This window comes from Halyomorpha halys, unplaced genomic scaffold (genome assembly GCF_000696795.3).
Source record: "Halyomorpha halys isolate HHAL.00 unplaced genomic scaffold, Hhal_1.1 Scaffold872.1, whole genome shotgun sequence".
Taxonomy (NCBI): Eukaryota; Metazoa; Arthropoda; class Insecta; order Hemiptera; family Pentatomidae; genus Halyomorpha; species Halyomorpha halys.
This window is the reverse complement of record NW_027113936.1, coordinates 105,334-133,291: the sequence shown is the minus strand read 5'-3', so window position 1 is coordinate 133,291 and position 27,958 is coordinate 105,334. Positions and strand designations below refer to the sequence as shown.

The window sequence follows — 27,958 nt, the reverse complement described above, 5'->3', positions numbered from 1 at the left end:
TATTAAAATCTTTTGATATTAAAAATACAACTCTATGGAAATATTAATCGACATTTTTCATTTTGAGACTTTTATCTACAATATAATAATATTATTTGACATCACGCTTGAAATTCATAAAATAAAAATATGCATTACTCGTATGCATTATTTATTATTTTTTATAAAAATAATATAAACTTATTTGTTTGTTGTTTTTTTTCTTTTGTTATCTGGAGATTAAAAGAAAAGAGATGTATAACTTTTTTCCTAATTAATTTGAAAAATATAATAATAAAAAAATAAAAATAAAAAACAAATTTTACACAAAATAAAAAAAACAACATATTATTCAAATGAAAGATTGCTAATTGGCCTTGTATAATATTAGAAGGAAGGTGGTCATGGGGCGGTCAAAGAAAAAAACTCAAATAGTAGTAAAACTATTTTTAATGAACCAATGTTTCACCCCACTTTTTTGCATGCCATTTTACGTTTTAGTGAACATCTTTTTAATTTTTCATTTACTTTGTTCATTTATTTTTACATTATTTAATTGGCTGTATCTTTTTTAGTACTGATGAAGCCTTGCAACGTGGAGCGAAACGTTGAAAGGTCCTTCCTCTTAAAAGGAATATGGTCCTTCCTTGTAATATTATTTTATATATTTTTAAAAAGTAAAACATTTTATGTTTAATAAAAGAATTTTAAGTGTAATCTCAAATCATATATTGTAGATTAAATCCCCTAGGAAAAATGTCAAGTAATACTTGTACTATTGGAGTTGTATTTATTATACCAAAGAATTTTAAAAGGTGAAGAAGAAATATTAAAAAAATTTAAAAAGGCCTAAAAATCACTAAAATATATAAATGTATAAAATTAAATTGTTTGGAAAGAAAATTTATTTTAAAAAAATATTCTTTTATGGGTTTATTTTTTATAATGTGGATTTATAGAGATTCTAAGAACATTTTTCTTAATTATTCTGACTGATAATTAATAATTTAAAGATGAGTCCCTCTAAAAAAAGGTACAATAATTAGTAATGAAAATTTTTTATACATTATTAACGTCATGCTCCGGACAAATCTTTTAAAATATATTAATATACAAAATTACCTAAAAAAAAAGAAAAACCAATTGTGATAAAAACCTTATAATAAATTTATTTCTACAGTGCAGATATTCCTTTAGGACTGAAAAATCCCTGGGAGTCTATTTACCCATATAATAGGTTTCGCCTTATTATGCATACCTCAGATTAAAACTGAAGCGGGGGCCGTTGCATGCGATCACAATAAATGATAGGAAATTTTCGTGAGAACACGTCACTGGAGAAAACCCCCCCTAGGAAAAAAGTCGAAGGTCGAATTTCATGTTAAATAACTTGACCTTTTTCCGAATCCCATATCTTGGATATAGTTAGGATTAGCAGGTTATATTAACATATTTATATTCCATTAAGTCGTAAAAAAACTATTTATTTTTTATCATATCAAAAATTATACATTGTTTTGTTTTACTCCTATACCTGATACTATCTGGTCTCTATGCAAGAACCACTTAATAATTAAATGTTATTTACAATGAAATTGATTACTAGTTTATTATTATTAGTTTCGTTTCGTTAAACACATTAAACTTTATGAGGCAGTCACTCGTAATACATGGTTACTGAATAAATAAAAACTTTTACAACGTTGAACTATTTGTTAATTAAAATATGTAACCTTAAATCAGGAGTCAATTACCATCATTATTACTTAAAAATATCATCTAAAAATCTATAAATAATTTTTTATTCTCAATAAATATATAATACTATGTATCACGCCCGAGTCCTTCATACAAGAATTATACACGGTTTTCCGGACTCAATAGATACCCATTTGTGTTCTTGAATTTTGAAAATTTCGAAATGAAACTCCGTTGGACTAAGGGTAAATTAAGTTTTTTTTATTTCGAGTGAACTTTACCATCTCTTCTAGTACTTCTCCAGCACACTAAGTTCTCAAATTTCCAATGAACGATTCTACAGAATTTTATTCTCAAACGATTTTATAGCAGTGATTTTTTCCGCGTTTCAAAACGCGTCTTCAAGACGTAAATTGTCAAAAATTACAAGATATCTTTTACAATTTTGAACAGTTTGAAAAAAAAAAGGGGGCGAAATTAGGTTTCAAATTGAATTTAAATAATGTTCATAGAGCCTAATGGGTCAGGGGGATATCGACCTGATAAAACATCGTGACATAAATGAGAGAAACAGCTAATAAAAAATTGATTGAAACAATCAGTCATAGCAACAAGTCTAAACCTCATTGAAATCGTTTATTAAAGCTAAAATATTGAATTTAAAAAAAAAAGTATCTTCGATTTATTTTATTTGAAATAATTAACTACTTATTATTTTTCATATTAAAAAAATAATAAATACATAAAGAATGATAAAATATTTTTCCTGGTTGAAACAATAAATACTTATAAACGAATGGAATCTACACTTATTTTTCCTTTTATTTCCAATTTATTGAAAAATGTGATACTTTAATGAGATATTATATTTCTTATAAGTACTTACATCATATCTTAGTACATTTTTTGTTTACACGGAAAAACATCTGCAACGTGGTGTTACATGGAATTATTTCAATTGAATTTAAAATTTTAATTGTTTTTAGACTGGATAGGAGATGAAGCACTTGAAAAGGTTAATAATTATAAATATAAATACAATTTACGTTTTTTATAACATGACATAATAAAATTTTGAAGAATAACACATCGTATATAATAATAAATCTGTTTTTTGTGGAGCCGAATTCCATAATTCATACACCACTTCACTAAGGGTGAGTTTTTTTGTTGTATTTTTTTTATCGGATCCACTTCAAAGAGAGAACAGAGTAAACCAACGATATCCCCTGGATACATAAATGGACCAAAAGAAAAAAAACGCCATTTAATTTTTATTTTATTTGGTTGTTGCTGTTTTTTTAACCTTAATTGAAAAAAAATTCAACCGTTATGGGAACTGAATTTATAAATAGTTCATTTTAAAACAGAACGGGATACTAATACTAGGAAAGAAAAAAAATATTGGTTAAATAAGATTTGTATAGTTTAATTTATAACCAAACCTTTTAATTTAATCCGGTTATTATTTTTTCTTTTAAATTTGTAATTTTACTATTTATTTATTTTTTATCCAAAAAATTACTATGTAATGAGGATTGCGGTAAACATATAATCCTGTTTATATAATTATAATGTTATTGTATAAATATTAACTTTATACACTACCCTTGTTAGTTTTAAACACTATTACTAATAGTTAAATAAATAATTTCTGTCGCTTGAAAAAAATAAAAAATATAGGATAATTCAAATTGTTTAATCAATCATTAAATTTTCAAACCAACACACATTTATACACTTAAAACTTTTTAAGATTTGTGATTTGCTTTTTAAAGTAATAGTATTTATTTTGCGTTGAAGCTATGAGTCCAGAGTAATTTTACGACATTATTACAATAAATAAGAATATAAGATATGTGAGGGTAAATGTTTATAATTTTTGAATATATTTGAGAAACATTTGATTTCGTTCAGAACTAAAAAAATGTGTAACTTATTGTTAATATCAAAATTATATTAAACTCGTCTTAACGTCACATATCTGATGATAGAAAATACCTTCATTGAAGTACTTAAAATAATACATTCTACAAAATCAACAAGGGCTCATAATTATTCTACTACAATCCAAAAATAATGTTGTTGTTGTTGATTGTTGCTTAAAGGCGTAAAACCCTCTAGTCATCAACACCTATGGCATGATAAAAGTAAAAAAAAATTATAAAAATTTAAATCAAAGAGGAGTTTTAATTTAGAAAGAAGGCGATGTTCTTTTAAAAATTCAAACACTAATGCAATTTTAGATTCCTCATCTGTGAGAGCTTTTGATAAATTTGGGGTCAGTCCTATCCTGTTTATTGTTGGCAAATAGTGAGTAGAGTATGACCTATTCTCAAGCGGGTTAGAGCAACTTCCTCCCTGCGGCTGTTGCGGTAGGATGTTGACCATGGTTTTACTGATCGTTTTATTTCTTTTAATTAACTCGGAGAGCTTTCATCCCACTTGGTCTGCCATTTTTGTAATATTTGTAATTTAAGGGCTGCACTGAGTTCTGATGGGGTAAGAACAGCGGTGCCTCGGCCAGGGAGCGTGAGGGCCTCTCTGGCAGCTTTGTCCGCGAGCTCGTTACCAACAATGCCATTGTGGCTTGGAGCCCATATGAAAATAATGGACTTACCTTTTTGTGATAGTTTTAGAAGAAAAGATTGAATTCTTATTATGAGTGGATGTTCGGGGTACATGTTTCTCAAACTTTTTAGAGAGCTCAACGAATCTGAGATTATTACTATAGTCTTCTGAATTATTGAAAAGCAAAAATGGAGGGCTGGAGTTCGGCGGTGTATATTGAGTATAACTTATGTAATTTAAACTTGTGGGTTGAATCGTGAATGACTAAAGATGAGGTGGTTGAGTTTTCGGATTTGGAAGCATCAGTGTATATTAAAAAATAATCCGGAATATTTTCTAGAAGACGCGACAACCGTTCTTTATACTTGACAGATGTGGTCTTATTTTTGTGCACAAGTGGCAAATGTGGTCTTATTTTTGTGCACAAGTGACAGATGTAGCATTGTTACAGGTTGTTTTAGAGTCCAAGATGGGTTCTGAATTTCAGGCTTCATTATCGGAATCGTTTTAAGTGTAGAGATAGCCAGGGTGATTCTTTCTGTCTGTGTGAGTGTTGGGTTTCGTTTCTGCCGAAAAGCTATGGAGAATTTAGATCGAAAAATATATTTGTAAGTTGGATGATTTGTTTGTTAAAATAATTTGGAAACGTAATTAATAGCTAGTTTTTGTCTCCTAAATGATAGCGGAGGTAGGGCTGCTTCAGAGCAAATGCTGAGAATGGGACTGGTCCTGAATGCACCGGTAGCAAGCCGGATACCCGTATGATGTACTGAATTACTGAATCGAGCTTGGCAAGAGTTCGGCGACGTGCAGAGCCATAGAATAATCTTTTTACTTGTTTTAAAATAATGTTTTTACTTATCATTTTTAGTGATATTAGACTATCTCAATATTTCTCATTCATTTTTATGCATAACCTTCTTAAAATTACCACTAGTCATACATCCATTAAAAAATATTAATAAATATACACAAAATAATTTTGTATTCAATTTAACATTTACTTTATTAAATCATTATTTAAGAAATTAAATTTGATGAATTTTCACTATGATTCATTAATTGTTTTTCTTCTTTACTAAATTCATATTTCATATATATATGATTTTGAGATGTTAGTGCTTCTTTACTGCTGTTTATATATATAATTATTAATAAATGAATTTGATGCAACATGATAACATTTGTTAAAGTGCTGACAGATTTAAAGAATTCCGGATTTGAGGAACCTCGAAAAATATTCCAAAGTCAATTCGGTAATAGAATATTGAAAAAAACGGCAGATCATGGATGCGGTGCGTTGTAAAATATGATTCTCGGGAAACGGCTCTTACAAGGATAAGTGGAGTAACGAAATCATTCTAAAGTAGAAGCTGCGGGCGCTATCCAGAGCTTTATCTCAGTCAGGGGAAGGGCTCTATGAATAATGTATCTTCTGGCCTGCACCTATTGCAACTCCCTCAGCAAATACCAGCTCTCTGTTCTAGTTCACTATACACCTATCTGTCTAGCTATGCATCCTTTTAATGCAAAAATAATTGTTTCATGCAGGTTAAAACTACAGTTCTAACTCATAGTGAAATAATCGTTGCGGATTAGTTTCAATTTTTATCTTTTGTCAAATATTATTTAATGTTTAAAGATAATCCCGGTCTTTGGAGATGTTATAAAAATTAATAAAGATAATTGTATTAATAAAGAGGATAAAATTAATTTAGCCATACAAATAACAATGAAGCCTCTAGTTTGTTGATAATACAGTAAAAAAAAAAATATCACCTAAAATCAAAATACAGTAAAATTTGAATGTCAAAAATTATATATACCAATTTTTAATCGATGATAAGATAAAAATTATGCATTATATTTATTATTTACAATTCGTATTGTTAAAGATTGTTAGATAATCCTAAAGACGCAGTGGATTACTTCGAAACTTCGCTTTATATGTTTATATATAAATACAAAAAAAATTAAAAATAATAAGGGGTTAGTGGTAGTATTAAAAAAAACGTTACAAAATTATTTTTTTTAATAACTATAGAACTGCAAATCACTAGCAAGTTTACAGCCACGCGTCTACCGTCTAGGTGAGCTGTAGGAATGGGTGGAACTAGATAGGGTTTGAACCATAAGATTAGGATGGTTGGAAAGGTTTATATGGAATTTAGTTGGTGTTAGGTCAAGGACAAAAGGGATATGTAGGTCATCGTGTAGTGTTCTGTTGGAAACGTAATAGGGTGCATTAACTATGGTTCTAAGGATTTTGGATTGAAGGGATTGGATACGTTTGATGTTTGACGGTTTAGCTGTTCCCCAAAGTTCTAAAATATTAAATTTTAATATTTGCTATTTTTAATCAATAAAAATCGGGGCCCTGCATACAACAATTGTATTTTTATTAATTTATTTTTTATTTTGTATATTCAAGCAAAATCCTTCATCGTTCTGAATATATATTTTTTTAAATTATTCACTAAAATGTGGAGTTAAGTCCGACTATTTATTATTAGAGATCTCTGCCAAGACAAATTAAATTTATAACAGTATGAATTTGCTTGACCGAAAAAATTAATAGAATCCGAATCGATAAAATTAATTCCGAGAAACTGGAGGGAATTCCAGAATTAAAATAAAATAATTTCCTATTCACTACTTATTTAATTTAGAACCGAAACACACTATCAGAAAGGTAATTGTTTTGACATGTCGATGTTGGGTATATGTGCTAAAAATAATAAATAAATTAAATTGATAAATAAGTATAAATAAAATATATTTTGTCACATGCTAAACAAGCGCTGCTTTTTATAGGGATTTAGATAATAGATAGAGTACGTTATCTGGACTCTATAACAGGAGGAAATCATGCAGCTTGTACAAAATGCCAGTTTTAGCTATTAAGTAGTTATTGTTAAGTATTCTAAAGGTAAGTGTGTAATTTGGATATTCCCCGGAGTAAAAGTGGGGGGATATAACCCAAATTAATTATAATATAAAGGTTTGAATTACTGAGGTGAACTGTATTTGATGATTTTTAAAATGAATGAAACATGATGATATATGGAGATAAGTCTCTATTATTAATTTAATTTATACACATGGTTATGTGTTTTTTTTTTTTTTAGAAACAAAAAGTTGTACAATAGAGTTAGTATTTAGTTTTGATTATTGATTGTAATGAGGTTATATATAATAATAAGTGTCGTAGGTTACTTGATGGTTGATCTTCTTTGCTTGAAGTCTTGTTCTTCAATGCTGTTGTCTTCCCTCTTTCATCTTGCCTTCCGTCCCTCTGCCTGAGTCGGGTATAGTTTATGCATTGCTGATCTCAGCTAAAAACGATGTGGCTCCTGAGACGCTGTTCACTCTTATCTCATTGTCAAGACCAAAATGGCTGTCCAAGTAGTACTTGTTATATCTGCCCCTAGATGGCATCGTGAATTTCAATTCAAATGTGAAGGGGCCACCTTTCTATAACATAAAGATATGAGGAGAGAGGGTTGGCTTAGAGGATTCTCCCAACTAATTTTTTTGGTGGTAAATCCTCCTTGAGACAATAACGTCGTCATTGTACATCGACTAATGCTCGTAATAATTTAATGTTTTAATGGTAAGATAAAAAAAAAAAGTCTGCATTTATTTAGACGTTATGACACATGAAAGGAAAAAAAAAGTTATATTTCAGAGATCCAAATATTTTTTATGGAATCATAAAATAAATAAAAAACTTTTTTTTTTTTTAAGACTAGTATTTTTTTATTCCAATGGGATTTTCAAACACCTTCCTTCTCATCTGGTTCCCCACCTTTTATCACATATGTTGCAATTAATCTGAATTTATGAGTATTGTGAATGCTGAAAAATCATTAAAACTTCAAATAAATGATGAAAAAAAGCAACTAATGGACTTGAACCAGAAAATATACAACGGAATTTAACTCAGTTTAAGCCTGACAATTGGTCTATTGGGCTGTGAAACATGTGACCCTGCACCATTAAGCCATCGCAGAGGGTCGGCAGTTGGTAAAAGGAATCGCCTTCAAGATGGAGCTGCAACCGCAGATTGAAACGGCCTAAGTGTGATGGCCACCCTTTCCCCCCTCTCCATCCTTCCTTATCTATTAGTACCCTTTCTCCATCTGTCTTCCTTCTCATACCAACCCATCTTCTTATTTTCTCCATCCTAGCCATTGGGCTTTATGTGGATTCCTACATGCCACCAGATTGTGAATAAGGAACCATAATATGATGAAAATTAATAAATAAATAAAGGAAGGTTACAAAAACTACGAATAAGCGACTACTCGACGTTTGGCTAATTTATGTATCAACGGGAAAGAAAAAGTTTGCGAAAAGCTTTAAAATGTTTTTAAGTAAGGGATAACGGATTTTTCTGTTAAATTGTCAGTCATATGCTGAGAGCCATTTTAAGTTAATGCACTCATTCATTAATTAAAATTAATTTTGATGAGAACAGAATATCTTGCAACTTTTTTGCTCTCAACAGTTCATATAAAAGCTCTGTAAACTAAAAACAGCGCATCAATCCGGCCTAACTTGATAAAGTGTTTGAAAATACCAATTATATTCTTTAAGGCAATATAAGTTTTCCCAGATAAATGCAATATTGAATTCGAGATGATTCGGTACTATATGGGTTAATCTCTTCAAGCTTATTAAATTGGGCAAGATGATGTTTAGAAAAAACAAATAAAATTCCTCAACGTGCTAAAGAAGATTAGAGAACCCTACTTCTTGTTCAGAATCTGAGTATAAATATCTTTGTTTAATAAGATTAATATAGATGTTCAGCAAATTAGTTTAAATGCTGATTTCACTAAACGCAACTCCGGCAAGAGAATATATAGCTTAGACCATCTGAGACAAGATGTGACTTGAGTTCTCACGATTTATTTTTTATACAATAACTCTTTATCTGGCACCACTTTCTTTTAATGGCACCATATGCCGTATATATTAATTATCCATCAATAAATTAGATATTGTTTGCGTCACGTGTCCTATAATAAAGAAGATAGCTGCTACATCCTTACTTCTCAAAACCGTAGATAATTATTCGAACAGAGCTGTCGAAGGACACTCCACAAGACAAGTTATACACAGTCAGTAGATAATAGTTGTCATAGTATGCCATACAGTCTGTATCTTTTCTCTTCATGTAAAATTAAATATATCTTACCACTTACTGCAAAGCATTTGTCCCTAAGGATTAAACTGGCAGAAGTAGCTTGAGGAAGCTACCTAATTATGGGTTATCGTGCCGATTAAAGAAAAAGATAACACGAAACCTTTGTGTTTTTTCTAGCATATATGCATAAATTTGATTTTTTTATAGTATGAAAAGATCATAAATTCTTCGTTATCTATTGATTAGGAAAAACGTATATTTTTTGTTGATCCTTTTTGACGAAACTGTATACACTGTTCAAAATGGTTTTTGTCTCCTTATGTTTTTGGCTTGTTAGAATGTAAATATTTTCTATTCTGCTTATGATATAAAATATATAGGGACCTTCTTAACATATATTATAAATTACATAATTTTCTATAGCATGTACTCAAAAAATTCTTGCTATCATGTGGATCATTATTATAACCGATCAGACCTTATATGTTGTAAATAATATTTTATTTATTATTGAATGTAAACAATAATTGTGGCTTTTATTTACTTTCTCCATTTCGATCGGGGATCTAGTTCCTTAACATGTACTTAAGTTTTCAAAATAATTAACCTCAGTGTGCGTAGGCCCCTGACAGGATTAAATTTTCTATTTAACAGGATTAAAATTTACAATTAATAATATCTTAATAATTAGAGGATACCCTAATCCATTATTAACATAGATAATATCCAAGACTAATCTAAACTTATATTTTACTTTATATTCATATTGCTATGTATCGAGTTTTGGACATCCGGGATACTATTAAGGTGTTTCGTCATCTGGTCTTGATCAGGGTATCCTTCTGGGAAGCTTTTAGCATCCTCGGATGTGAAAACATCTGTATTAAGTTTGTCACATTACCAGAGGCCCCTGAGAATATTAGATTGACAAACCTTTAAGTATCGAAGCAGAAAATAGGTTAGGACGAGGGACCAGAATCAAATTAACCAGGCAGATCCTTTCTAGAGAAGCCAAATTTTTTTTACACATCCTCGGCCCTGAGGAGGGGGACGCCTGCCTCGGGTGTCTTCGGACATTACGACCAATGAGATAAGAGATTTCAAAATAAGGTAACGCCCTAAAAGGAGTAGTGGGAGAAAAAGAGTAGGGTAACAAGGGCAGGAAAAGGATTCACTGGAGGACCAGACGGGAACGAGAGAGGACTCTACCGGAAGGGCGCAGACAAGTAAGGACCTGATTCAGAGGATGCGCTTCGAGCACACCAAGGCCAGGAGGCCTGGACATCCCTGATGAAACAGAAGACACCCACGGCACTACATCCCACGGCATCAGCAGCTATAAGTATAAATTAACTAATAAGCAATCATGTAATAATTTATATTTTATGGCAACCTTTATCTGAATCATTTGAATCATTATAACCATAACCAATTGTAAATAAATGTTTAGTTTCTTTATGTAGTTTCTATATTATTATATAACCCAATATATCACTCTTTATTAAACTATATAATTAATGGTAAGAACAATTTATAAATATAAAGGTATTTAATTGGTAAACTGGTAAACACACAAACAGCCTTTGGAAAGGAATCCAATTATAATAATAGTTTTAGGACTCAATTTATAATCAATTAATTAACTTATTTTTGGATAATTGCCTTCAGCGATTATCCTGGCATCCCAAGTAAATCTGCTACTAGAACATAGCAATATAATATGATTATGATCCGACGAGTAGACCGAAACATAACTGGTAGGATCACGTCAAGACTGATGTAGCAGATTTCAGTTGGACGAGCGTCATTTGATAGGTGGTATCGGCATCGAACCTTCGAGTTCAGGAAGCCTTTTTTTATAATTATTATTATTTTATTTTTTATTATTCCCCAGTGATGAAAACAGTTCTTAGGACGTCTCTTCTCCTGCCATATTAAACTACATATATTACAAGGTGTACATACCTCTTTCGTTGTTTGAATATGGAAAATAAAAGTAAACAGTACCCTTCAAAGGGACTAATTACTTGTCATTAAAGTGTTCTGAAATGAAAGGCAATTCTGATTGTATTAAGACAAGTTAATTAGTGGGAAGAGAGAGAGGGTTGGCAAGTCAGTTCTAGCAGCCTAAGGTAAGTTAGTTCTGGCTCAGTGGGCAAACATCACTAGTGGTGGTAATTGTTACATCTTCTTCAACTGGTTTTGGAAAATTTCAATCCTAAAACAAAATTTAAAACATTCAGCAATTATTAGGGCCTAACAAACCCGAAATTTCAAATTCTGCCCAAAATCCAATCAACGCATCCCAAAATTTCATGGAAATTGGGTTAACAGTTGTACATAGGTTTTGGCCTACCACTGCCTATTGTTCATGATAGTTCGTAGTAGAATATCAAGCAATTTCTTTTATGTGGCATGTCCTTTACATTAGATGACCAAAAATAACAAATGACGAATTATGCCAAACGGGGAATAAATAAAAAAATAACCCTAAATAATAATCCAAATCTAAATAATAATCCTGTTATCCATTTTCCTTACCCGCGTTATAAGTTTTGTTCACTATATTATTATTGGTGTTTTCAGATTTTTTTATTCTCTTCATTTCTTGGTATACTCTACTTATATTTTGCCTCTTTATCATCTATTATTGTTACATATATTTTCTTCCTCTCAATTTTCATTTTCTTTTCATATTTCAATTTTTAAATTAATAATAACTAATATGTTCATACTTCTTTGCATTATATAACTTCATTTTTATTTCATTTTCTTAATTATGTTATTTTACCCACTTTTTCAATTACCTATGTATACATTTTATTTCCCGCTTTACTCATCACTTCATTTTATTAATTCTATTTTGTAAAATTATTCATTTTATGTGTAAAATTATTCTGTTTATACTTCCTTTTTATTTTTTTTTACTTTTCTATACTTACTGTGGTTGTTACCTTGTTCTGTTTTTAGCCCTGAAGAAGGCTAGAAACTCTAGCCGAAACGTTGGCACATTAAAAAATAGGTTAATCCAACTTATTTGTATTTATCATTGACCGCACCCCCAACCGTCTTCTCCTCGTTCCTAAATAATAATCGTTTCAAATTCAATTACCTTCTTGTGGGAAAACAAAGAAACATCTTAAATTTTTAAATAAAAAATATGATATCTAATTAGAATACCATTTTACGCCAGAATCCGTAACAAAAAATATTTTGTCCGTTAAGGAATTCCTGAGTTAGGTACTTTGGAGGAAAACTAGGGAAGGCTAGAAAATTAGTCCTATATCCGTCGAAGATGGACTATGCTCCTCCTGTTACTCAACGACAATCCAATCAAAATCTTTGAGGTTAGGGAGGATGAACCTGCGTGATGGGACACTCTGACTCTACATAGGAACAGCGGAGTCTCTTTGCTCAAAATGATGTTACGACTCCGCTCCCCTGCTCCGAGTAAGAATCTGCTGCTTCATCTTCTCCATGCTCCTATTCCGTTCCAAGGCCCTGCCGAACAGTTTTTAATTATGTTTTGCCACCTTGGCCATATTCGGGTTTAATTACTAGCTAGTTTATATGAAGTTTGACTTAAATTAAAACAATAATTATGTTTCATAATATTAATAAGTTTTTTAGGAACCCCATTTTCAAAATGGGTTTTTCAAAATGTCTTGCAAGCCGGAACAAATCTTACAGCAGGCTGGTTGTTGCCCACATATGGTTTAAGATATTCAATATAGTATAGATACATCATGTAGATATGTATTATGTAGAATAGAAAAAAATCTTAACGTATTCGAAATAACTTGTAGATAAAACTCAAACCAGAATAGACTATATATCGATACGATAAAATCGGGGAGATTTGGAAGGTGTTGCATAAACTAAGACAAGAGAGGCCAGACCAGAAGCCGGTACTAACTCCTTCGAGCGGCTCAGCTGCAGACAGTAAGTTAAGGGGAGTTAGCGACCGGCCTGGCAGGTGGTTTCGTGTATCAGTGTGCGTGGTGTGGGAGAGAATGAGCCTCCCAGCGGACCCCCCAGAAGCGGATCACTCCGAATAACTGCCTCCCTCGTCCCTTTTATCTTCACCGCCTCTTTACTCTCCTATCCCCCCTCCCCCCTCCCTCCGTACTTTATAAGTTCTCGGATCGGCACTGCTTAAAAGACTTCACTCTTTGTAACGTTTAGAAGTTTTTTCTCTCTATGTATGTATTTCTTAAAGTGTGTGTATGTATTGAATCCAGTGATACCATGCGGAAATATTTTGGATAAAAAGGTTTCATTAATGCGAGTTTAAGATAAACAATTTTGTTAATGACCTGTGTTACGTTATTTTTTTTTTTTTTTGTGCGACCGTTTTTGAATAGCAGCCAATACCTCACAGCGAAAAGGTTGTAGTACAATCATTTAAAAAGGAAACATATTTTGCGTCGTATGAGTACAACAATATTATCACTTATAATTCAGCCAAACTATTAAGGTCTGATTATAAAGAGCTTAGCCGATGACCTTAGATGAAACGCCCAATGTTCCCGGAAACAGACGAATGTGACCGAACCGCGGTGACCTAAACTTACTAAATTCAAAAAGGCAATTATAAAACATTCGTTAATTCCTCATACTAAAACCGACGAATCACGAAGATGTTAAAAATAGCGTTTTCAAACAGCAAAAGCTTATAAGAGCCGCATTCATAACAAGTAATGAAAAGCTGAAGATTAAACAAAAATAGAATTACTCAAAAGTTTTTTTATTTTGTTTTCTATAGATTACAATTTTTAAAAAAATAAGGAAAGAAATTCCCTTGCTAACAAAACCTTTCAAGGAGGAAAAACAATAGTTAGATCTTCTATTCTAGTACTTGAAAAATAAAGGAATATAAAAATTTAAAAGTTTAAAGAAAATTATTATTATTTCTTCAAAAATAGAATTACTCAAAAGTTTTTTTATTTTGTTTTCTATAGATTACAATTTTTTTAAAAATAAGGAAAGAAATTCCTTTAATTAAAGGACCGGGTGCGGTAAAATAAAAACTCAAGTAGTCGTGAAATTAGTTATTATGAGTCAAGGTTTCGCCCAACGTTGCAGATCTCCATCAAGGCTAAAAAAGGTACAAGCACTTAAATGATGTATACATAAATGAACAAAGTAAATGAAAAATTAAAAAGATGTACAGTGAAAAGTAAAAATTAGATAAGAATAATAAAGGTTTTAGACAATTAATGAAAACGGAAATAACAGTAGATAAAAAAATAAATAAACAATACAAGTCACACAACGATAGAAAAAGGGAACAAGAGTAAAATCAAGAATAAAGGACTGCAATAATATTTGACCGCGCCTAGATCAACTCCCTATTAATATTCCACACGGTTAATCAGCGATATTCCAAGAATTCTTTTTTAGTGTTTAATATCAGTTGAGATAAAATAAGGTAATAAAACTTTATTGTTTATCGCTCCCTGGCCGAGGCACCGCCGTTCTTACCCCATCAGAACTCAGTACACCCCTTAAATTACAAATATTAGAAAAATACTTGGCCTGCCATTTGATGGGGATGAAAGCTCTCCCAGTAAATTATAAGAAATAAAACGATCAGTAAAACCATGGTCGACATCCTACCGCAACAGCCGCAGGGAGGAGGTTGCTCTGGCCCGCTTGAGAATAGGTGATACTCTCCTCACGCACTCTCACCTGATCAGAAAACTGCCACCTCCAACGTGCAAATATTGTCAGTCCATTCTTACGATTAGACATATTTTCGAAGAGTGTACTCACTATTTGCCTACAATAAACAGGATAGGACTAACCCCAAATTTATCTGAAACTCTCGCAGATGAGGCAGCTAAAATTACACGAGTATTTGAATTTTTAAAAGCACATCGCCTTCTTTATAAATTATAACTCCTCTTCGATTTTATTATTTTATTTATTTTTTTTTTTTACTTTTATCATCCCATAGGCGTTGATGACCAGAGGGTTTTACGCCTTTAAGCAACAATAAACAACAAACAACAACTTTATTCTTGTTAACACACTACATGTAGCCAGAAAATAAATAAAAATACTTTATACTTTTTTAATCAACTAGAGAAAATGTCGAGCATGTATGTCGAGCAATTGTGTTCCATCGAGTTAAAACGTTTTTCAGAAGAAACTGAAAGGATTTCACTCAGCACCTTCTCATTCTTGAAACACAGCTCTAATACAAGTATTGTAAGATACTAAACATTAAAATAGAAAGATACCCACTCTCCGTTGGGTGAGCCAATGCTACAGGCTCTGTGATATTCGGTGGATTTGTTGAAAGGGTGTCTCGGCCTTCTGAATCCATTCGTTTTTGTTTTGTTTTTTTCCTGGTTCCAACCAGTTTGTGTAGGATCTTCTGGTGTTTGGTGGCGTCTGCCGGCAACTCCTGTAAACACTTTGGCGCTTGTTTACCTTTGTAGGATTGGCGGATATTTAAAAATAATAATTCACTTTTAAAGCCCTTTATTAGGAACTAAAACTGTAATTACAAAAAATAAAATAATATTACTAAAGAAAGAGTGCAGTAATGAGAATCTTATGCATACCCATCCTGGAATAACTCTTTCACATTGAAAGATGAACAGTGATAATTGTTAGGTTTTGGTTTCATGAAATTCCGTTCTGTACAATTTCGGAGGTTTGAAAATAGAAAATATTAATATACCCGACGTATATTTTCCAGCAACAAACTTTCAAATAACCAATTAACTGATCAATTCCATTTAAAATAATAATGAACTAATTTCTAGAAGCGGTGTATTAAGTCTTTTTGTTTTTATAAGGTCTTCTTAAATAAATTACTTACTCTAACTTCATAGAGAGGAGTTTTAACTAAAAATAATTTCGTTAAATGTGGTTTGTGATTAATTGAGGGTTTGGGAATAACAAAAAGAAATAAATTAGATTGAAGGAAATTATTTTTTATGGACAGAGTTAAAAATAACAAAATAAAGAAAAAAAATGTCTTTTAGACACATTTCTTGGATGGAATACTACAGTAACACCTGTAGTTGACGTTTTCTTGACAACCTCTCTTTTACCAAATTATGTAAATAATTTCAATCATTCTCTTACCCTCTCTTGCTTTATCTCATGTTCTATGTTTTCATTCAACAATGTTATTGTTTTAATTTAATCTTCACAAGTGAAGCATATTATAAAAACAATAATAGTTATTATGTTTAAAATATCTTAAAAGTAAGTTAAATAAAAAAAAATAAAGAATAAATTGGTATGGGTAAATTTAATTTATTTATTTTCTTTTTAAAGGTCATAACATCAAAACGCTTCTTTTCTTGTTCTTCTTTATTGTTATATTCAAACCTACAATTAAATAATGATCAATAAAAAGAAATTACTGCCTTTTAGTGCCCAACGTAACCCAACAATAATGGAACTAGTGCTCAACGTAACCTGAAATTTATTCAACATTTTTTTTTCGGAGAAAGAGATCCTTCATCCATTTCCGTTTCAGTACTTACCTTTGGCGTGATCTCACGATTAAATTAGTACAATCGTATATATATAATCATTTTACCCAGGAAATGTTTGGGACCTGTTCATTCCAGTATTGATTATTCAAAAGTCGATCTAGACAAGAACGGAGAAGGAAAATCCAAGGGACATTTATAAAGTTAAAGGAAAAGTTTAGGAATATCTCAAACTTCAATCTAAAATGTAAAGTGTAAAGTTTTATACAGAAAGGAAAAAATATAGAACGGAGGGAAATACAATTTCAAAAGAAAAAAATTCAGGTCGCACTCAAACAAAGAAATATTCTGTCTCATGTTATAGTCCCTTAGCATTTTTCCCCTCTGTACCTTTACTGCTGGTCCTCAATGAACTATGACGGTTGAGTGCACACTTTCTTTTATCATTTAAAAAATATTTCAATTAACAGTTTTATACAAATCTTTATCACTTTTAATAAAGAAAAAAATAATATATGTATATAAATTATATTAAATAGCTATTAGCTGTTAAATCAAATCATTGCTGACTTGATAATGCAGTCAATAATAGGTTAATATTAATAAATAGAAAACACACATTCGACTATAGAAAAAAATACTTCCCAATCAAATTATTTACATATATATCTATTTACAAAAGACGTGTCGGAGCTCACTCCTTTCTTCATGAAAGCGGATACAGAAGAAGAAAACGTGTTATGCACTCCCTTCCATTCTTGAGCATAATGGACATTCTCCAGTGTCATCGAGCTTAAACCTAATATACCTAATAATAATCGACCTTAAATACTAGTAGGCTCGGAAGCAACCATGCCATGTGATAAACTCTGTGATATAGTAGTCTACCTCTCCGTGGTTCCTATTCACCCAAGCCTCAATGTTGGGCACCAGCCTGTGTGTCCACCTTCCACTAAGTGCCATATTCCAGCGACCTTCGGATTTTCTTATAGTCTCCTTTCTTAATTCGTCTCTGGAAACATGGTCAACACTATTATAAGAGCGCCTCCTCTCATGGCGATCAGCTCTATCGGTGGCATCCTGGACACCACGTCAGCCACTTCGTATGAGACTGTACCAAACTGATCACTCTGAGCGCACACCTATGATACATCGATACCATCGGTCTTCTGTAGGTCACAGTTTCCAACGCATCCTTCCATGTCGCAGCTCCATAGAGAAGAATGGATGGGACCAAACTGAATATCAACTGTTCCTGGGTCCGCCTCGGGCATTGAACGTGTCAGTGGGGTTGTGTCACTCACCCGCTGAATATGCTCTCTGAACCGGAGTCTATCATCGATTCTTACCTCGAGATAAGTCAAAGAAGGTTTGAACTGGATCTCTAGCCTACCCGCTCTCAAGGTGATAGTTTCCCTCGTTTTCCTGCTACTGACAAGGAGGGCCACTCCTTCTGTGAACTCTTGTAACCCATTTGCAATGACCTTCTTCAAAGCTGTAAATCTGCCGATGGGCTGATGGTTCTGATGGCCTTCCTTTGCTCTTCTGGATCAGAACCAGGCGTTGCCTTTACCATGGTGAGGAAAAGGACTCCACACGCAAGCAGGGACCAAAGATGTCCGGTCTGGTTTCCATTGCCTCTTTCAGTGCTACATTCCGAATACCGTCTAGGCCAGAGTCCTTTCCCATCTGAAGGTTACGGCAGATGTCACTGAGCTCTTTGGTCGTTACCGCTGGCACATCAAATGGGTGCAACAACCTTCCTTAATTCATATTGTTCAAGAAACAGAATAGTAAAATCTACAGCACTGTCACCGAGCACATGAGCGAATTCTTAGCGCTAGTTTTCAGTTTTTTCATGACTGTGCGGTAAGGTCTTCCCAACGGGTCCTTATCCACCTCATCAGAAAGCTCTTTCCAGCATCGTCGCTTACTCAATTTGATAGCTCGCCGGAGTTCTCCCCTCTGATCCTTGTATTCCTCCTGGAATTGCTGAAACAGCGGGCTCCCTCTCGCTCGCTGGTATCTCCTCCTCGTTGCATGATACACGGTGGTCAGGAATTAGATCGATCCGCCAATAAGCCGGAAGTCTACCATTACCATTACCTATATATTGTGTGTGTGTGTGTGTGTGTTTTCAAATGTAACTGTTAAATAAAATATTTTTCATGTTTGTAAATATTAATTTAATGTACTTTACCTATGGTTTATGATCTACTGAAAATTCCTATAAAAATTATCACACTGCTTACTTCATGCCAAATTATCCGATAGAAGATTAATTTGACACACATTCCTCAGATTTATATAAAATCATTATTTTTAGTTTTGTGGGAAATAAAACAGATAAAACAGAGACAGTTTAATAAAATAAACTTCTTGAAAAATTCCATGGTAATTTTAATATCATAAAAAAGGGGACGTCTGTAGCTCAGGGAGTAGGAGCACAGGTCTCTCCAACGAGGAAACTGCAGCGGCGCAAGGAGGGCCTACTTTTATTTCAGTGGTGGGCCCACGAGATGAAGGTATACTCCCACCATGGTATTACCATAGAATAGTGTGGTACTCTGTAAATACCCCCCCCCCTCCGTATGGCAGAAATGACAAGAAAAGGGATCATAATTTTTTTTTTTATTATTTCTTACATATGTGGTGTAATTTAAACACATTTATTTTTAATAAGATATTATAGATATGTTTGTTAAATTTGCAAAACTATAGGTTAAACATTATTTAAGTATTATTTATTTAATTTTTTGCTTTATTTTAGAGACGAGAATCTCGGAGACTCCAAGTAAAGCTGAAGCTGAAAGGTTAGTGATAAATGTATTTTACTTACATCATAAGGTACGACAATACGGTTGTTTCCCATTGAATTATCGTTAAGATCATATAATAACCTTATGATCCCGAATAGATAAAAAATAATTAACAAAGATGCAGAAAGAGTTTCTGTTAGCCCCTCGATGAATAATGAAAATCTACCGAGCAATACCGGTACAGAGTTTATAACTAATGGCAATTATGAAGAAATATACCGCCGTGATAATGGAGGGGGGAGGGATTTAGTAGTTGAGAGTTGGGCGAGCCGAGACAGACAAAAGAAGAGGCGGATATAGAAGTAACTTATTGCTCTTGCCCTCCTCTTCTCTTCCAATAGAGTCTTCTAATAAGCGGCTGTCTCTGTCTTCAACGATATTAACTAATTTTTTATATACTTTATTGCTATAATTAATTTTTCTTGCTATTTTTTTTATCTCTGATTAAATTCTCATATTAGCAATCAGATACTGAATAAGCCCTGAGGACACCGATGATGAAATATTAGAATCTATGGCGCTAAGCAGTCTGAGATCCTCTTCCCAACTTGTACATCACATCCTCAGATTGTCTGTTTATTTAAATCATTATCATATTAGTCCTTCAAATATGAATGTTATCGAAACAATTGCATGTAACCTCTTACTATTTACGGAATTATGAATAACTCACCTCAAGATATGTGTAATAAAATAACTTAGTTTTCTTCCCAGACAAAAAACTAATTTTATTCTTACGAACTCCATATTTATGTCTTTGAAAATTAAATAAGTAAAAAAGTAATTTTCTTAGTACTACAACCTAAAACAAAAAATAAATTTGCATTTTTTTAAAAAATTGCATTGCATTTATTTATTATCATTTATCCCAAGTATATTTATCATTTAAATAATTTTACTGTCAGTTTGAAACTAGTTAGGTTATTGTTTTTCTGAGCGATCAACTATTCAGTTATTTTTTTTTAAATTTTCTATTTGCTGTTCTAATCTTGCTTTGTTGTCATGATATTTTATCTGTTCGGTATCCAAGATATAGTAAAATAGCAGAAAATATAATTCTTTACTCCCTGGAAATAATTCACCTTTACATGTATAGAAGCAGATGAAGATAGAAATCATCCCGAGGAAGGATGACATGTATGTATTGCATATTTTTTTTTTTTGTAATATATCTTATGTGTATTACTTTTTAAATTTCACATTTATTGTCAGTATTTAAATTTATGCATATAGTAATATCTTTGTTGTGAATTGTTGATATTTTTTTTTTAATTTTAATTAAATAGATCTTACGTGCGAAAATACAATAGATTTTTATGTGCATATATAGTTATTTTGTTTAAAAATTCAATTTTTTATATTTATATTTTATTCCATGTTTGTTAATGAGGGAAAAAAAAATTAGAGATTATCTGAGTTAAGGTAGAAAATATATTATAATTTAACTGTTATATACCTACACATTATAAGAATTGAAAAAAAAAACCTGTCTGGCTAGGTATAAGGTACTAGGTAAAGGGGCTAGGTACTTATTTACAAATAATTATGCTGTCAATTTAGAACCCAATACAGTTGGGCTGCTTAACCTTTTTCTTTTCCTACCACGGGATTAACTCATAGTTAACAACATTAAATGAAATAATTCTACCGCTCTCCTTTCATTTATAAATATTATATTAATATATTCATAATAATATTGGTGTTTTCAATATATATCATTTAATAGGTCATTGTATTCAAGTTTGCTTTTTTTTTTTTTTTACTTTTTTTTTAAACCATTATTTACTTTAATTCCTATGTAACTTTTGCTATAATACTGTCTCATTGTTTGATGACACTATTAAGACAAATACTGCTTCTAACCTGCTGGAATTTTAAACTTTGCAGTAGATTTGTTTTTTCCCGTTTTTTCCCAAGACCTCATCAAAAAATTCCTTTGTCTGAAGTACACCATATATTCTCTGAGCTATTAAAAAAAATTATAATAATAAATGTTGGATGCTTGTTAATATAATCGAATGCAATATAGACATCTAAAAGGCGAATCAGTAAGATCTCGGCCGAACTATCAGACGCCGATACAGGATAAGAAGAGAACACAGAGCGAAGCTATTGTTGCAGGAGAGAAGCTTTAATTTATCATTGGCTGGAGCTGTAGCTCTTATCTCCAATGGCCGTTCAGATCCTCGCTTCCATTTAATTGATTTTTAACGTCCTCATTGGTCCGCTTTCCTCCACTAAATCTACCTGATTGGTTCTTAACCGGGGGTCACTTGTGGTTCCCGACTGTGTGAACCAATGAAACAGCTCTGAAATAAAAAGATTGTCTTGTGCTTAATTACTACAATCATAAGTTACGTACCTTTCTTGTTTTTTACCAAACTAGTGAACAAACTAATAATTCTTTAGTGGGTGGGAGAATATTCCTTGTTCCTGTGTTATAAAGGAATCATACATTTTACATAAAACCTTTGTTTAGCATGGATAATAACGTTCTTTGCTGAATATCAATGAGCTAAATTAAATCTTCAAAGCCAATAATATAATTATATTTATCAATATATATATATGAATATTACAAGCTTTATTGTCGACCTGCACATTTATGATTAACTATTATTCATCAGTAATTCATTATCATTGTAAAGGATCCTCTTCAGCACTGGAAAAAAAACATGTGGTCCTATAAAACCACAATCAGGCATTTATTATTTTAGACTAATAATTTATATAACTTATTTTTTCTTACTAAATCAGTTGAGCCCCTGACACTCCAATGGGTTTGCACACCAGGAACAGGAACACTTTCTGATTCCTGGGATTTCTGAGAACTGAACTTACTCTTATTTTCTGGACCAAGAGACCGAAGCTCAACCAAAATAAACATTTCAAATTCCAATCACTGACAAAAATTATAAATAAAATCTACAAACAGTTAATTTATAATAAAAGAAATAGGAGTAAAAAGTTTAATTAGTTAACTATCGCACATAAATAAAATATAATATGTCAATAATTTTTATTTACTATTGTATATATGTATACTTCATAATGATCTCAGAATAATTTGATAAACATGACTCAAATTTTCTAGATTTTTAGCACATTTATTGTACTTTTAGGTTTTTCAATGTGCATCATTTCCAGAACGCCAGGATGAGTTTTGATAATTTCAAAATGAAATTTTGCAGGTTTTAGTTATTATTATTATTTTTTTAACTCATTTAATTCTTCTCCAGCGCTTCTCTGTTACCAGTACCTTGCTCTATCTGTATATTACAGTCTTCTTACTGCTCTAAAATTTTTACATTTTTGTGGGGTAATTTTCTTTCTTGTCCTTAACCTTGTCGACATTTCCCCTATACAACCTGCACGTCAGCTCTTTTTTGTAGTCATTTTTCCTAACATCTATCTTCTACATTTCTCCAGACATCTTCCTAATCTTTATTAAAACTATTCTCGCCATTGTACACTAGTTCTTAAATTTGGATATTTCCGGGTTTTAGTATACTACCATCCTTTGTATGCCTTCCTTATTACTCAGCTTCCATCTTTTGCTATAAACTTTCTTGGACCTCCGTTGCTTACCAATTCATGAGAACCTTCCTTATTCCAAGACGATGGTTCTTCTTCTTCACCAGCTTAACCTTTAGCCCTTTGCCTCTCGGAGCTTCCCATCTCATCAGTCTTTTGGTCTTTTTTAGTACTTCCATTTTTACTACGCAGATTTGTCACCCTCTTCACCTTCATTTTACCCGATACACATCACTGGTTGATTTATATTGTTGCTTTTTTTTGTGGAAAGAGTAACTATTGCTTTTTTTATATCTATTGTTTGTAACTCTCTCTTTTACAGTTCTTTTCTATATTAGGTTCAATACACAATATTTTATATTCATCACATACGTATTTTTCAATCATTATTTATAGCTGACTTCTTCCTAAACAACTCCTCTTGACAGTTGGCTTCCTTCATCTAACATTTATTTTAGGAACCATAGGATCTTTGTCTAAGAATTAAGAAACATTTTACAAGATATATCAATATGATATACTGCCCCCATTAAGAAATCGTATGAAATAAGAAGGGATTATAGTAAGTGGTCAAGTAGAATATTGATGACAACAAGCTAGGGAAACTCATTCAAAGTCTGATGACGGCTAAAAATTTTGGCCGAAACGTCCCAACATATGTAATAAGTTTCACTTATTTTTGTGCATTACTCCGCTAACCACACCCTCGTTCATCTTCTCTTCATATTGGATCTACGGTCAGAAATAAACACATCATTATTTTTTTCTGTACATTAAAATCCAATTGTTCTTACCTGAATTTTTTATAATATAAATGTATCAGTTGTATTAATTAACAAAAATAACTAACTAATCGTACCTTAGGTTTTTGTTTTTTTTACCTTTTTACAATAATTATATTTTATAAAGATTAATAAGCTATAGTTATATTGTTAAAAATTACCATGACATAGAAGACTACCTCTGATAATGATTAAAGGATTTACTGAGGTAATGCAGTAAGAGACAGGTGTAATACAAGTCCATTGATCACCCATTAAGCCCCATCAACCGACTAATCTGGTTAGCCCAAGGATACAGGGACCTCTCACTCAGCCACCAATAAGGTAGGGGGGAGAGTGGAAGCCATAGGAGGACGGCAGGAATGCATTTAGGAAGGGTACGACCACAGCTGATGGCCCTAAATTCAGCAGAGGCACTTGTAAACGTGTTAAGCGAGTAATTTAACAACTCCTGAGGGCTTGAAGGCAGTTTTTCACTGGGCGGCCACACTTTCCCGTAATTACTCAGCTGAAAAATGCAGCCACTCTTTGAATAAAAGAACCGCCTTGGCTAATGTGTCTGGAAGAGAAAGGGAGGGTAGGAGTAGGAACATATTCTCTAATTATTTACACCTAGTACAATTATTTCGTGTAAAGTAAATAAAATTTAGCAAAAAAACCTTCTTAAAATTATTACCTTTAACAAATACGGGATATGGATATGGACTAACTCTAATTTTGTTTTGTTTGTTAGTTTTGAAAGGGCGTTTAACAGCCTGGTCATCAACGCCCGTTGGTTGTTGGCTTTGGTAAGGCCTAGTTGTTTTAGTCATAGCTTTGATATGGTGTACTGATCCGCACCAATTATAATTAAATTTGTGGCAATTATAATTTGTTTAATAATCGTTAGGATATTGGAAAGGATGGTGAAAAGCAGATAACTGATTGTTCTAATTTTAAAAATAAGGCAAGTTAAATAGATAATTATAATAATTAAAGGCTGGTTATTAAGCTAGTCTGATGGATGAATTTAATAACTTTTACAATTACAGATTCGTCGTTTCTCAACGCCATTGGGACATTTGTTGGTAACCCTAACTGGTTCAGAGTTGATGTGTAGTGACGACATTCTTCAAAAATGTGTTTGACGGTCAGATTGCTATTACATTTTGAACATTTTGGAGGTGCCTCTCCTGTTATGAGATGGATGTGTGTCAGTCGGGTATGTCCTATTCTGAGACGGGTGATCACTACTTCTTCACGGCGTCTACTTCGGGTTGGTGTAATCCAGGACTTCACATCTTTCTTTATAGGTTTCATCTTACTGGGTGGACTTTCATCCCACATTGCCTGCCATCTTTTATTAATAGATTCTTTTAAAGGGTGAGCAAGTTCCTTTGCAGTTAAGATTGCTGCGGGTCTACCTGAGAGGACTAGCGCTTCTCTAGCAGCTTTGTCGGGCATCTCTTTTTTTATTATGTACTGATAAATATTACAATCTGCCCCAAACTTGGGTTATAAGGATATACAAGGATTATTTGTTAATAAATAATCACATTTATACCAAAATTAATAAATTAAAATATATATATAATCTCTATATGCTTACAGAAAAATAAGTAAAATGAACATAGTTCGATAATGTACACGAAGAAATAAGGATAAAATAAAATTTTGAACTAATATAACTATAAAACAAAAACATGAATCACATTTACACTGTTATGTACAGTATTTACACTCTCGGCCCGAGAATCTCGGAGCCCACTCCTTGCTTCACGCATGAGGGGTAGAGCAGGGCCCTTAGAGATCCCATCGCAGCCCTCTCACCGCGTCACTGGTAATGTCAGTGGAGGTTGAGTAAGTGCATTAAATTTGCAAACAGTCTACATGAGTGGAGCTTCTAGTCATTCTGGACTTATTAATCTGGCCAAGGTTGTCGGAAGCCGAACAAAAAGAAAATACCATTCAGTTCTTGGGAACCTGTCACATGTATACTGAAATCAGAATAAAACATTGTCGTGTGTTACCTGCATTAAGAACCAAACGACAAAGAACAGAGACAAAAATATTTTTTTTATTGCAAAGGAACGAAAATATTAACACATTTTAACTAACTTAGAGTTACCTTTTTTTTTTTTTTTTTTTTCTTTTTTTTTTTTTTACACACTGTCCAAAACATTTTTAATTCATTGATAATTTCAATTATAATCAATCGACCAAATAACATCATTACACTGCTCCCTTCTTAAATAGTATTCGTCCGAACAGAACCTCCTTCACACCCTAGATTTTGGAATCTTTCTTATAAAAATATGTATTCTATGACTTTTATGCTTCTAATAATTTTTGATTTTTCAATATTTTTATCATTATTATGGTGCTCACCATGTCATCAACTGATTGAGACATTTTTATCTGCTCCATTACCCTTTTTTGTTTTGTTTTTTTTCATCTTCTCGTCTCCTATCTTTATCCATTCTACCACATTCTTTACGTCTGTTAACATACTTATTCTCTTCTTCTTCTATTTATTATGTTTTCTTTTTTATCTTCATCATATCTATCATTTTTTCTTCTTTCTCTCCAGCTGTAATCTTTCCTGCGACGAGAGTAATCACCTTTCCTTCTTTCTCTCCATCTGTAATCGTCAGAATCTCTATCAACTGTCGTTCTTTTGTCAACGTTTCTCCCCTGTAATAATCTCTTTTCTAATAATGACTATCCATACTCCTAGAGTTTTTCTTATACTTAGGCTTTCGAATATTGTACTCCATTACCTTTTTGTATACCTTTCTTGACTATTTGGTTTTCCCGCATTCTACCTTCTTGTCCTCAACCGTTCTAAATGCATCTGCCTATAAACTGAGCTGTAACTACCTTAGAGTTTGTTTTTTTTACACTGTTCAAAAAAAAAAATTAATTCATTGATTATTTCAATTAAAATCGATCGACCAGATGACATCGTTACAATATTTTGGGCAGAATAATTACTCATTTTATTAAAAGGCTCTAATTGGAGAGTTCTAGCCACTATTTAGGACGGACTATACTGGAAAGAGCTCAATTAGTTAACATGTGAGGGGTCAATACCATACCACAGTTTATTTCAATTTTTATATTATTGTTTGGTTTATTTTAGCATAAATACCAAATTGTTGTTTTAAATTATTGACTTTTTAATAGCATTATTTAAAAAAATTTTTTTTTTTTAAAGTTTTGTTATTTATGTTTTTATTTATTTTTAAGATATGCTAACTTTTATGTATAGTGGAATGATATATAATCAATTAGATTTTTTGATAGATTGTCAATGTAAAAAATACTGTCTCTGGTCTGCATTTATGAGATACGCTTTTCAGTCTTGATGAATAATAATGTGAAATATTGGCTGGTCTATTCTATCTACTGGAGAGACCTCAAGTTGTTCCTTTAATACCATAATACTATTATGTCATCAACAGCCTCCAAAATATCAGTGATATAATTTATATAACACTAAATAAGTGAAGATATAACTTTGACTAAAGGTAGCGCCACATGGTGCTTCTTCATTGGCGATTAATCTTGCCACCGCCACCGTCCGTGGAGAAAATAATCAGTTTCTTTATCGTTCCCCTAACCAGCGGCATCTAGCTTTTTAAACTCCAATTATTTATGCTAGACGTCCACCATGATTAATGCAACTAATAATCGATTTAAAGTTATTCAACCTACTTTTTTTTTCTTTCTTCTTCCAGTTTTTTGCCCATTTAGAGATAGATGACTTTTAACTTCACGGTTCGGCTCCGCATATATTAAGCCTAGTCTTGATGAAACTTATTAAACTTTTTAGAAAGAATAAAAAAAATATACTTTAAGTACATTTTTTAAAAATTTAATTCTTAATTCACATCTGTATTACAATTGTGTGAATGAGAAAGATGATCATTATACCTAGGCATTCAAAAAGTCCTGTCGTTTTTCGTTTGTTCGTTGTTTATTTTG

General features: G+C 32.1%; 1 long non-coding RNA gene across 1 annotated transcript in view; it reads left to right on the top strand.

Moving 5' to 3' along the window:
* The window catches only part of LOC136796719 (uncharacterized), a 465,623-nt gene that overhangs the window by 340,828 nt on the left and 96,837 nt on the right, over positions 1–27,958 (top strand). Inside the window, exon 4 of the long non-coding RNA XR_010844464.1 lies at positions 19,628–19,670. This is a non-coding gene — a long non-coding RNA (uncharacterized lncRNA). The remainder of the gene's footprint in view (positions 1–19,627; positions 19,671–27,958) is intronic.